This window comes from Oncorhynchus gorbuscha, linkage group LG16 (genome assembly GCF_021184085.1).
Source record: "Oncorhynchus gorbuscha isolate QuinsamMale2020 ecotype Even-year linkage group LG16, OgorEven_v1.0, whole genome shotgun sequence".
Lineage (NCBI taxonomy): Eukaryota > Metazoa > Chordata > Actinopteri > Salmoniformes > Salmonidae > Oncorhynchus > Oncorhynchus gorbuscha.
Window position 1 is genome coordinate 33,696,512 of NC_060188.1, and position 12,575 is coordinate 33,709,086.

General features: G+C 46.8%; 1 protein-coding gene and 1 pseudogene across 1 annotated transcript in view; one reads left to right on the plus strand and one right to left on the minus strand.

Annotated features, from left to right (window-relative positions):
- Nucleotides 1-12,575, plus strand: part of LOC123999558 (ferritin, middle subunit-like) — a 203,199-nt gene that overhangs the window by 77,614 nt on the left and 113,010 nt on the right. The window lies entirely within an intron of this gene.
- The window catches only part of LOC123999550, a 95,727-nt pseudogene that overhangs the window by 23,609 nt on the left and 59,543 nt on the right, over nucleotides 1-12,575 (minus strand).

Sequence of the window (12,575 nt, forward strand, 5' to 3'; positions counted from 1 at the left end):
AAATCAGTCTGTCTGCCAGTAAATCAGTCTGTCTGCCAGTAAATCAGACTGTCTGCCAGTAAATCAGTCTGTCTGTCAGTCTGTTTGCCAGTCTGTCTGCCAGTCTGTCTGCCAGTCTGTCTGCGTGTAACACTACGTGTGTGGAGGGGTGCCCAGTGCCGGTAAGACTTTCAGTCCCAAAGTGTGTACAGTATCTAGACTAGACCTCTACGTTTTGATCTAGCCTGACCTTGTGCTCTCCCACTAAAGGACTGAAGCACACCTTAAAAGCACTAGACTCGGGAACAGTGTTTCAGCACAGCCAAATGCATCCCCCACTCCAGCCACTGACATTCATACATCTACTGCTGTATAGACTACGATAGCTTGACATCTTGAGTCAATGCCACTCGTATAGGGACATTTGTGGTGGTTGGGGATTAGGGAGCAGGCATAGATATGATCCAGAGTCAGTCTTGGTTTAGGGTTGTAAAGGAGAATGGAGAGGATTTAGGTCCAATGGACTGACCCTGGACCAGCACAGAGGGCCTGGACTCCCCCCTGGTACTGTGATGAAACAATGTTCTGGTAACCTCAGAGTGGAGGTCAGTTCCAGAAAAGAGTGAGAAGTAACCAGCTTTCACTTCAAGAAATGAACCAGTACACACCAGTGGCCTTTACTCTGCTACTAGTTTATATAGACAAACATGTTCACACTGATTTGGTCCAATCATCTGGATTTAAATGAGTCAGAGTTTATTTTTCAGAATTCTCCAATTGTGTGTGGATTATACAGTACCTTGGATTTGTGTATTGTTTGTGTGACTGTTGGTACACTGCTAAACAGGACAGTTGTACAGGTGTCTCTGAGTAAGGAGAGAGGAGACCGTACCAGAGGAAAGAGCCACAGGAGCGAGAGGAGGACACGGCAACACAAAACCAAAAAGGAAAACAACGGGAGCACAAAGGAAAACGCAGGACACAACAACCGACAGACGGACGGACAGAGACCGGGGAGAGGACAGCGACAAACAGACAAGTGTAACACAGAGCAACAAGAGCCGACATACAAACGCATGACACGACACAACCTGAGGAGGGAGACAACAACAACAGACACGTCAGAAGACATGGCCCCCCTCACAACACCACCCCCAACCCTCTCCATGGTGGTCCTAACACACACACACACACACACACACACACACACACACACACACACACACACACACACACACACACACACACACACACACACACACACACACACACACACACACACACACACACACACCCATTCAGAATCTTGTGTTATGTTGGTAGCGTTGCGTAGTGGCTTAATTGGTCAAATGGGTCATGAAGGGTTCAGTTTACGGTGTGTAACAGGGCTCGAAGACGGGGAGTGGAGGGGTAGGCTACAAGTACATGTGGTGGGAAATCCTGTGTGTTGTGTGTGCGGAGGAGTAGAGTTCTGAGACGGTGAATTTGAGTGGAGGCTGGAGCTGAGATTGCAGACGAGGTTTCGGGGAAGGAAGGAAGGAGGGAGGGAGGAGATGAGGAGGTGGCCATCATATCGCTCACATCACATTACATAACGCCATTTAGCCTCCCATCGCACAATTAAGCCCAGCTCCCCCTCTCTTTCTTCCTCTCTCTCTCTCATCCTCTCTTTCTTCCTCTCTCTCTCTCATCCTCTCTTTCTCCCTCTCTTTCTCCCTCTATTGGAATCCAATGAGTCATGTAGGTCGAATCGACCCTATTCGCTCAGGGCACCTTATCTCGCCCCTCAGTGGAAAACGGTTTTGGCGTTTTGGTGGCGAGAGAGAGAAAAGAGAAGGTCAAGTGAGAGATAGAGAGAGAGAGAGAGAGAGAATAGAGAGAAAAGGGGGAGAGAGAGAGAGAATAGAGAGAATGGGGGAGAGAGAGGGACAGAGGACTACACTGGTCTGCAGGGACTGGGAAGGGGGTTTGGGGTCATCCAGGGAGCAGAAAAGGAGGCTAAAGGTTGTGCGTCTGTCTGTCCGTGTGTGTCTGTGTCCGTGTGTGTCTGTGTGTGTGTGTGTCTGTCCATGTGTGTCTGTGTGTGTGTGTGTCTGTCCGTGTGTGTCTGTGTGTGTGTGTGTCTGTCCGTGTGTGTGTGTGTGTGTGTGTGTGTGTGTGTGTGTGTGTGTGTGTGTGTGTGCGTGCGTGCGTGCGTGCGTGCGTGCGTGCGTGTGTGTGTGTCTGTCTGTCTGTGTGTGTCTGTCTGTGTGTGTGTGTCTGGCTGTGTGTGTGTGTCTGTCTGTCTGTCTGTGTGTGTGTGTGTGTGTGTGTGTCTGTAATGTAAGGTTAAGTGCAGAAGTTGAACTGAATGAAATTGACCAAAGGCTAAGCCATAGTTGGGGTTGAACTGTGTTAAATGTGGGGAGATGTAAACACATACATTTCCAAACATACATTGATGTACAGTGCCCTCCAGAATTATGCTTCACCCTCGGTAAATATGACGAGAAAAAGACATTGGGAAAAAATGTCATTGTTGTTTATCAGCTTGATCTTGAACTCAAAATATCATATGACTATGACCTTTAATAAAGTTATAATTGTAAAAAAAAAAATATATATATATATATATAATAATTGGCACCCCGGGAAATTCTTATGAACAAAATCTAATTCATGTATGTTTCAATTAATATTTTACTTTTTTAACTTCATCGGACTATTTGGGAAGTCTTAAGTGGTCCATCCATGACTTCCTGTTTCACTGGGGTATAAATATGAGGTGACACACAGGCTAAACTCCCTTAGTCATCCATCAACATGGGAAAGGCCAGAGAACACACAAATGAAATGAGATTAGAGGTTGTTGACCTTCACAATAGTGGTCCTGTGTAGCTCAGTTGGTAGAGCATGGCGCTTGTAACGCCAGGGTAGTGGGTTCGATCCCCGGGACCACCCATAAGTAGAATGTATGCACGCATGACTGTAAGTCGCTTTGGATAAAAGCGTCTGCTAAATGGCATATATTATTATTATATTACAATGGCTATAAAAAAAAGATGGCTACGAGCCTGAAAATACTCCAAGGGAATCACAGTTTTGAGAATTGCCAAAGACGGTTACATCTTGGGGCCACCAACTCTCCAAAACTACAATTAAACACCCCCTCCATGCCAACAAGTTATTTGGAAGAGTTGCCACCTCTGCTGTCACCAAACCCCAAACGCAAGCGCCTTGCTAAATACCATTGGAACTTGGATTGGAACCAGGTTCTATGCTAAATGCGATTGGAACTTGGATTGGAACCTGGTTCTATGGTCTGATGAGACTAAAATAGAGGTTTTGGGCAACAAACACCAGAGGTGGGGTTTGGTGTAAAAAAAGATCCATTGTCATGCAAAAAGAACCTAATTCCCATTGTGAAGTACGGTGGTGGATCTGTGGCGTTGTGGGGATGTTTTACTTCCAAAGGCCCTGGGAACCTTGTTAGGATACAAGGCAATCATGGACTCCATCAAGCACCGGGAGATTTTAGGCCAACATTTGTCTGCCTCTACCAGGAGGCTACAACTGGGTCATCCAAGCAGGACAATGATCCCAAGCATACCTCTGGATCCATACTAAAATGGTTCACTGGCCATAGAATCAAGCTTTTGAAATGGCCATCCCAGTCCCCTGACCTAAAGCCCATTGAAAACCTGTGGGGTGAGCTGAAGAGGAGAGTCCACAAGCGAGGACCCTGTGTCACGCCTTGGTCATTATATTTTGTGTTTTTGGTATATGTTTGGGTAAGCCAGGGTGTGACATGGGTTTATATGTTGTGTTTCGTATTGGGGTTTGTAGTAATTGGGATTGTGTATGATTAGGGGTGTGTCTAGTTAGGATTGGCTGCCTGGGGCGATTCTCAATCAGAGTCAGGTGCTTGTCGTTGTCTCTGATTGAGAACCGTATTTAGACAGCCTGTCTTTTGCGTTGTATTTTGTGGGTGTTTGTTCCTGTCTTAGTGTTGTAGTCACCAGATAGGCTGTAATAGGTTTCGTTCCATTTGTTGTTTTTGTATTTATCAGTTATTTTCATGTACCGCGATATTCCTTCATTAAAGTCATGAATAACCTCTCTTCATTCAACAGACGAACGACGTTACACCCTGAAGGATCGGGAGAGTTTCTGTATGGAGAGATGGTCTCAAATACCTTCCTCTGTGTTCTCCCACCTCATCAAACATCATAGGAGGCGACTCAGAGCTGTTATCTTGGCAAAGGGAGGACGCAACCAAGCACTAAATGCAGGGGTGCCAATAATTGTGACGTGCATGTTTTTGAATAAAAAATGTATTTCTTGATGACAAATGTTTTTCTATGAATAATTAGAACTCAATCAAAGGTCAGATTCATATGATATTTTGAGTGTAAGATCAAGCTGATAAATAACAATGGCATGTTTTCACTGACTTTTCTTGTTCCAACAGTGTTGTTCTAGGGTGTCAATAATTCAGGAGGGCACTGTATGCACACACACACACATGCACGAACACACACATACGCACGCGCACCCACACACATGCACGAACACACGCATACGCACGCGCACCCACACATACGCACATGCACCCACACACATGCGCACACACACACATGCACACACACACATGCACACACACACACACACACACACACACACACACACACACACACACACACACACACACACACACACACACACACACACACACACACACACACACACACACACACACACACACACATTTACCCTCCCAACCTACACTTAGGACCATATTCCACCATGAAAATGTTGAACCAAACCTTAAAGCTTTACTGTAACAAGCAATTTACTGTCATGCATTCTTAAACATACAACCTTTCAAGAGTGTGTGTGTGTGGGGGGGGTACCATGTTACTTTGTGTGTGTGTTTGTGTGCTTTGATGTGGTTTGTATGTGTTTGTGTGTGCGTGTGGATGCACGCTTGCCATGTTACTGTGTTTTTGCTCATTGTGCTTTCAACCAAACTTCTGTATGTGTCTTTTGTGTTACCTCTGTATCGCTATGGTTTGATCCAGGAGGAGGCGGAGTTTGCATTGAGGTCCTGCTGTAGCAGAGGCCCCTCCGGCTTGAACCACTCCTCTCCTGGGGGGGATGCCGGGCTGGCCGCTGCAGCGTCTGGTGTTTGTTTTGAGGGGAGTGTTGGAGTGGGGTTTGTAGAGGAGTGTATTTGGGATCGGGGACGCCAGGGGCAGGCCGGGCGGGGAGGGGGGGGGGTTCGTTTTCGGTTGAGGTGGTGGTTCAAAATGGCGGGTGGAAGGGGTTGGATTGTTGGAGGTAGAACCATGGGGATGTCAGGTGAAAGAAGAAGCAGGTGAGTGGTACAAGGTAAAAGAAAAAGAGCATGCATGACCATTGAGAAAGCATGGAGGGGAGGAGGAGAGGGGAGAGGAGGATGAATGGATGGGTGGAGCGATAGCAAGCCGACAGGGTGTGGAGAGGAGATGGAGACAAAGAGGAAGAAAGCATGACCAATAAATGAGAGGCAGAATGAGAGCCACAGTATAGATATATCCATAGATAGATAGAGAGATACACTACATGACCAAATGTATGTGGACACCTGATCCTCGGCATTAATATGGAGTTAGTCTCCCCCTTTGCTGCCATAACAGCCTTCACTATTCTGGGAAGACTTTCCACTAGATGTTGGAACATTGCTGTGGGGACTTGCTTCCATTCAGCCACAAGAGCATTAGTGATGTCGAGCACTGATGCTGGGCGATTATGCCTGGGTCGCAGCTGGCGTTCCAATTCATCCCAAAGGTGTTCGATGGGGTTGAGGTCAGGGCTCTCTGCAGGCCAGTCAAGTTCTTCCACAACGATCTCGTCAAACCATTTCTGTATGGACCTCGCTTTGTGCACAGGGGCATTGTCATGCTGAAACAGGAAAGGGCCTTCCCCAAACAGTTGCCACAAAATTGGAAGTGCATAATCCTCTAGAATGTCACTGTATGCTGTAGCGTTAAGATTTCCCTTCACTGAAACTAACGGGCCTAGCCCAAACCATGAAAAACAGCCCCAGACCATGATTCCTCCTCCACCAAACTTTACAGTTGGCACTAAGCATTAGGGCAGGTAGCGTTCTCTGCCAGATGGTGAAGCGTGATCCATCACTCAAGAGAACGCATTTCCACTGCTCCAGAGTCCAATGGGTTTACACCACTCCAGCCGACGCTTGGCATTGGCAAGGTTTGTGTGTGGCTGCTCGGCCATGAAAAACCCATTTCACGAAGCTCCAGATGAACAGTTATTGTGCTGACGTTGCTTCCAGAGGCAGTTTGGAACTCCGTAGTGAGTGTTGCAACTGAAGACAGATGATTTTTACGTGCTGTGCTCTTCAGCACTCTGAGGTCCCATTCTGTGAGCTTGTGTGGCCTACCACTTGCTCCTAGATGTTTCCACTTCACAATAACAGCACTTACAGTTGCCCGGGGCAGCTCTAGCAGGGCAAAAATTTCAGGAACTGACTTGTTGGAAAGGTGTCATCCTATGACGGTTCCACGTTGAAAGTCACAGAGCTCTTCAGTAAGGCCATTCTACTGCCAATGTTTGTCTATGGAGATTGCATGACTGTGTGCTCGATTTTATACACCTGTCAGCAATGGGTGTGGCTTAAACAGCCAAATCCACTCATTTGAAGTGGTGTCCACATACTTTGATGTATAGATAGATAGATAGATAGATAGATAGATAGATAGATAGATAGATGATAGATAGATAGATAGATAGATAGATAGATAGATAGATAGATAGATAGATAGATAGATAGGATAGGATAGGATAGACAGCATGACCACAGGCAGTAGAAGACAGATTGACAGCCAGATGCAGTGTGATAGCTATTCAGTCAGCGATCGTACTGTACAGATCTGTGAAAATGTGCAATACAACTGAAAAAAAAAACCAGAGCCTAAACCTGGTGGGTTGAAATAAGAGTGTAAAAGTTCCCGTGTGTCGAAAAGCGATATGGTTCATGATAAGAGTAATGATATAAGCCATTTAGCAGATGTTTTTATCCAAAGCAACACGCCGTCATGTGTGCATTCATTTTGCGTATGGGTGGTGGAACCCACTATACTGGCGATGCAAGCCGCCGAGCTCAACCATCCGAGCTACAATGGACCACTATTGATATCTACTGATATTGTATTGATATGTACCAAACTCTGGCAATAACACCTACATGTTGTTTTACAACCCCGGTGTCCAAAACGGGAATGGAAAGCACCAGCAGCACATTTAGATGTACGGTAGTAGACGTGGGGTGCCAATGGAATTGAATACAGCATGTGGGAACTGGGCCAACAAAATATCAATCCATTGATATTTCACTCATGCCATAATGTGGCATAGCCCAGTTCATATAGGACGGTTTGGAGAGTGAGACAGCTCAAAACAGCATGTGGATATTGTGGGTGGGGTCTGTGACTGTCAGTCAAAATGATTGGTTATGAGGAATATGAAGAGGGGGAGGGGTTAGGGGAGAGGAGGCAGGGAACTACCTGGTGTTTCCGGAGTGTGTGTGTGTGTGTGTGTGTGTGTGTGTGTGTGTGTGTGTGTGTGTGTGTGTGTGTGTGTGTGTGTGTGTGTGTGTGTGTGTGTGTGTGTGTGTGTGTGTGTGTGTGTGTGTGTGTGTGTGTGAATTGTGTGTGAATTGTGTGTGGGAATTGGAAGCCAAATTCACTTGATTACGTTTGCCTGGTACGATGTAACCAATAGAATAGTTCCAAAAGCAAACCCAAAGCTGAATCAAACGCACCTCAAATACTGTTGAGTTTAATTCAAGTATTTGACCTAAGGTACTTGAACCAGCTCTGAAGTGTATAGTTCTGTACGTGTGTGTGTTTGTGTGTGTATGTGCCATATGTGTATGGGAGTGTCATGAGCACACAGTGAGTGTTGAGCTGCTGAGTGTCGAGCTACTGAACCCTTGGGTATGGCGGAGCGCTGCCCCTGACTCTGACCCCGGCTCTGACCCCGGCCCTGATTCTGAGCCTGACCCGGGCGTACCTTTCCTCACGTTGCCGTCTGTAGCACGGAACTCTCCGGTACTGAGGAGGAAGCAAGCGCGGTCATGGGGATAGCGCTCACGGCTCCCGCCGGTGCCCAGACCCCCAGCAGCAGGACTCCTCTCCTCCCCAAGCACCATGTCTATGGTGGGGCAGTCCTCGTTAGCCAGGGCTGCGTTGGCTGCGTCGCCATTCTGCTTGGAATCTGGAGGAGAGAGGGGTAGGGGGAAGAAGAGAAGGGAGAGAGGGGAAGGAGGAGAAAGATAGGGGAGGGATGGGTTGGAGGGAGGGAGGGGGGAAGACAAGGAGGCATGTAAGAAGAGGTAAGGAGAGTCGACAGAGAAGGGTGAGGAGGTGGGAGAGGGGGAGAAATAAGTACGGTGGAAGAAAGAGAAGGTGGATAGGTGGGGTGTAAGGAATGGGGGGGAGAAGGGTGGGAGAGAGAAAAAAGGAGAGGTAAAAGGATGGAGAGGAGGAAGAGAAAATATGTGGAGGGCAAGAGAGAGAGATGAAGTGAAGAGGAGGTAGGAGGAGGAGAAGTGGAGGAGGAAGAATGTGTAAGAAGAGGGGGATAAATGGAGAGGCGAGAAGGCAGAGAAAGAAACAAGTAGCAGGAAAAGGGGGGGATGGGGAAAGGTATGGCAGTTAGGTTTAAGGTTTAAGGTGAGATAATAAGAACAAGGAGGTAGAGAGGGACAGGAAGAAGAAGGAGACAGAGAGCAGGGCGATGTGTGAGAACGAGAGAGGGGGAGGAAGACAAAGGGCAAAATGAATAGAAGAGGAGAGGATGAGATTGTTCAAAGCGAGAGTGCGGGTTGTACATGGTGAAGACGGTGAGGCGAGAAGAAGGAAAGGAGGCAAAGAGGGGGGAAAAAAGAACATTAGTGTCCTGTGATGTGACCAAAACACTGCAGTGGAGGAGAGGAGGCAGGAGCCCAGCCTCACCAGGTCCACACACACACACACACACACACACACACACACACACACACACACACACACACACACACACACACACACACACACACACACACACACACACACACACACACACACACACACACACACACACACACACACACACACACACACTGAGCTGAGCATCATTACATTAACACACACACTGCAAAAGAAAGAGGGTGGGACAGCGAGAGAAAGAGAGAAAGGGGGAGGAAGAGAGAGGGAGGGGGAACAGAGATACTATAGATATGTGTGTAGATATGCACATACATGCGCACTCGTACGTACACACACGCAGTACACACACACACACGCAGTACACACACACACACACACACACACACACACACACACACACACACACACACACACACACACACACACACACACACACACACACACACACACACACACACACACACACACACACACACACACACACACACACGGTGAGATGCTGCGGGGTAACTTGTGCTTATAGCTTCCGACACAGCTGTCAAATCTAATTTGATGTGAGTTACTGCTCAACAATTTACAGAAATAACCCAGAGGGCCAAACCTCACAACGACACACAGAGAGACAGCGAGGGGGGGGGGGGATTGTAGGGGGCAGAGAGACTGAGAGAAAGGAACAGAGATTGCAGAGAGTAAAGAGAGCAGGAGAGAGAGGGAGTGTGAGAGAAAGAGAGAGAGACATTCAGTAAATAGCATATTACAGAGAGAGAGGGAAAGTGGTGAGAGAGGGAGAGAGAGGTATGTGTATATGTGAGCGTGTACAGTATATGTCATTGAGTGTGTGTGTGTGTGTGTGTGTGTGTGTGTGTGTGTGTGTGTGTGTGTGTGTGTGTGTGTGTGTGTGTGTGTGTGTGTGTGTGTGTGTGTGTGTGTGTGTGTGTGTGTGTGTGTGAGCGTGCGTGCGTGCGTGCAGATGTCTGTGAGCATGCGTGTGTGTGTGTGTGTGTCAAACAGGCGCATAACACGATGCTGTAGCAACACCTGGTAGTGGAGCCAGGGGGCGTCGGAACATTAAGAGGTCAAAGATTCATTCAAGTAAGAGGCTTCGGGAAGATCACTCACTCTACCAACTACAAAACCGAAGTACAAAGATCTCTATACAGTCTGTCCCTCCTTACCTCTTTGTACCTCCCTCCCTCTTTGCCCCTCTTCACCACCTTCTCTCCCCTTGACTACCACTTCTTACCTTCCTCCATCTCATGTCCAAATAGCTACACAGTTTGAACACTTTGATATTCTGGATGAATCTATAAATATCTGTTTAATTTACCTGTTTATACCTGCATTATTTATCAAAAGGACACAGCCAGTTGACAGCATATTAGAAAAAAGAAAAGGCCATCTTTAATCTTCCTTGATGCCGTTGTTTTTGAGTGCGGGTTCAGTACTTCTGACTCCAAACAATACTAAAGCAACAGGTCAGGCTATATTGTTCATTGTAAATATGCTATTGGCACTGACCCCTGGAACTGACCCTGTATATAGCTTACTTACTTTCTCGTGTTCTCATTTCTATTCGTTTCATCTTCAGCTGTTGTCGAACACACGTGGGTGTGAAAAGACGATTCGCTCTCTGTGTGCAGAGAATTCTACTCGGAGAAAAAAAAAGCCAAAATCACTGTGACAATCAGGCATTTCATGTATAATGGATTTTTTAACATTTCACAAAGTATAAAAAACAGATTTTTTTCCCCCACATAATCAAAAAGACCTACTATTTAGGACGGCCTTAGACATCAGACTGGTTTCCCAGACACAGATTAAGCTTAGTCCTAGACTATTTGTTTTTATTTAACCTTTATTTATTAACCAGGTCAGAACCATTGAGGTTAAAAACCTCTTTTGCGAGGGCGACCTGGCAAGAAGGCGAAACAGGGAAATAGCAGCGTGTACGTAGAATATTGCAGAAAAATACTAAATAAACACAAAAGACAGAGTCGCAAGTTAAAGATACAATTGAAGATTAGAAACAACTGCAGTTGTCACAAACAGTGTGGTCAATCAGAGCCTTAAAAACAGGCAAGGACACTAACTTCCCTAACTTGAATGTCTTTGGAAGCATGTTCCAGGATGAAGGGGCATTATGGGAATCCGTTTCCCCATCTCGTCTCAGTTCGAGCCTTAGGAACAGACAAGGACAGCAGTGGCAGTGAACGAAGACTGTATTGAGTGACTGACCTGGTCAGTAAGGAACAGAGATACAGAGGGAGTTGTCCCATCAATGCTTTGTACACTAAAGTGTAGCAGTGCTTTAGCCTCCTGGTGGAGAGAGTGGTCCATTGCAGCACAGCATACAGATCACATTGAGTGATCCAGGATTTGCACAAAACCTTAAAGCACCATGATACACTGTGTCCAGAGTTGAAGGTACTTGCTGAGGTCTGCATATAGACAATGTCACCATAATCCAGCACTGATTTAAAAAAGTGCTTTGAACAAGACCCTTTCGAAATAACGGCAGTTGTTAGAGAGTTGGGCCGGTAACCGAAAGGTTGCTGGGTCGAATCCCCGAGCTGACAAGGTACAAATCTGTCGTTCTGAACAAGGCAGTTAACTCACTGTTCACCAGTAGGCCGTCATTGTAAATAATAATTTGTTCTTAACTGACTTGCCTAGTTAAATAAAGGTTAGATTTAAAAATATATATATATAATTATACACTGCTCAAAAAAATAAAGGGAACACTTAAACAACACAATGTAACTCCAAGTCAATCACACTTCTGTGAAATCAAACTGTCCACTTAGGAAGCAACACTGATTGACAATAAATGTCACATGCTGTTGTGCAAATGGAATAGACAACAGCTGGAAATTATAGGCAATTAGCAAGACACCCTCAATAAAGGAGTGGTTCTGCAGGTGGTGACTACAGACCACTTCTCAGTTCCTATGCTTCCTGGCTGATGTTTTGGTCACTTTTGAATGCTGGCGGTACGTTCACTCTAGTGGTAGCATGAGACGGAGTCTACAACCCACACAAGTGGCTCAGGTAGTGCAGCTCATCCAGGATAGAACATCAATGCGAGCTGTGGCAAGAAGGTTTGCTGTGTCTGTCAGCGTAGTGTCCAGAGCATGGAGGCGCTACCAGGAGACAGGCCAGTACATCAGGAGACGAAGGAGGCCGTAGGAGGGCAACAACCCAGCAGCAGGACCGCTACCTCCGCCTTTGTGCAAGGAGGAGCACTGCCAGAGCCCTGCAAAATGACCTCCAGCAGGCCACAAATGTGCATGTGTCTGCTCAAATGGTCAGAAACAGACTCCATGAGGGTGGTATGAGGGCACGATGTCCACAGGTGGGGGTTGTGCTTACAGCCCAACACCGTGCAGGACGTTTGGCATTTGCCAGAGAACACCAAGATTGGCAAATTCGCCACTGGCGCCCTGTGCTCTTCACAGATGAAAGCAGGTTCACACTGAGCACATGTGACAGACGTGACAGTCTGGAGACGCTGGACCTCATGTGGTTGGAGTGTGTCAGCAGTTCCTGCAAGAGGAAGGCATTGATGCTATGGACTGGCCCGCCCGTTCCCCAGACCTGAATCCAATTGAGCACATCTGGGACATC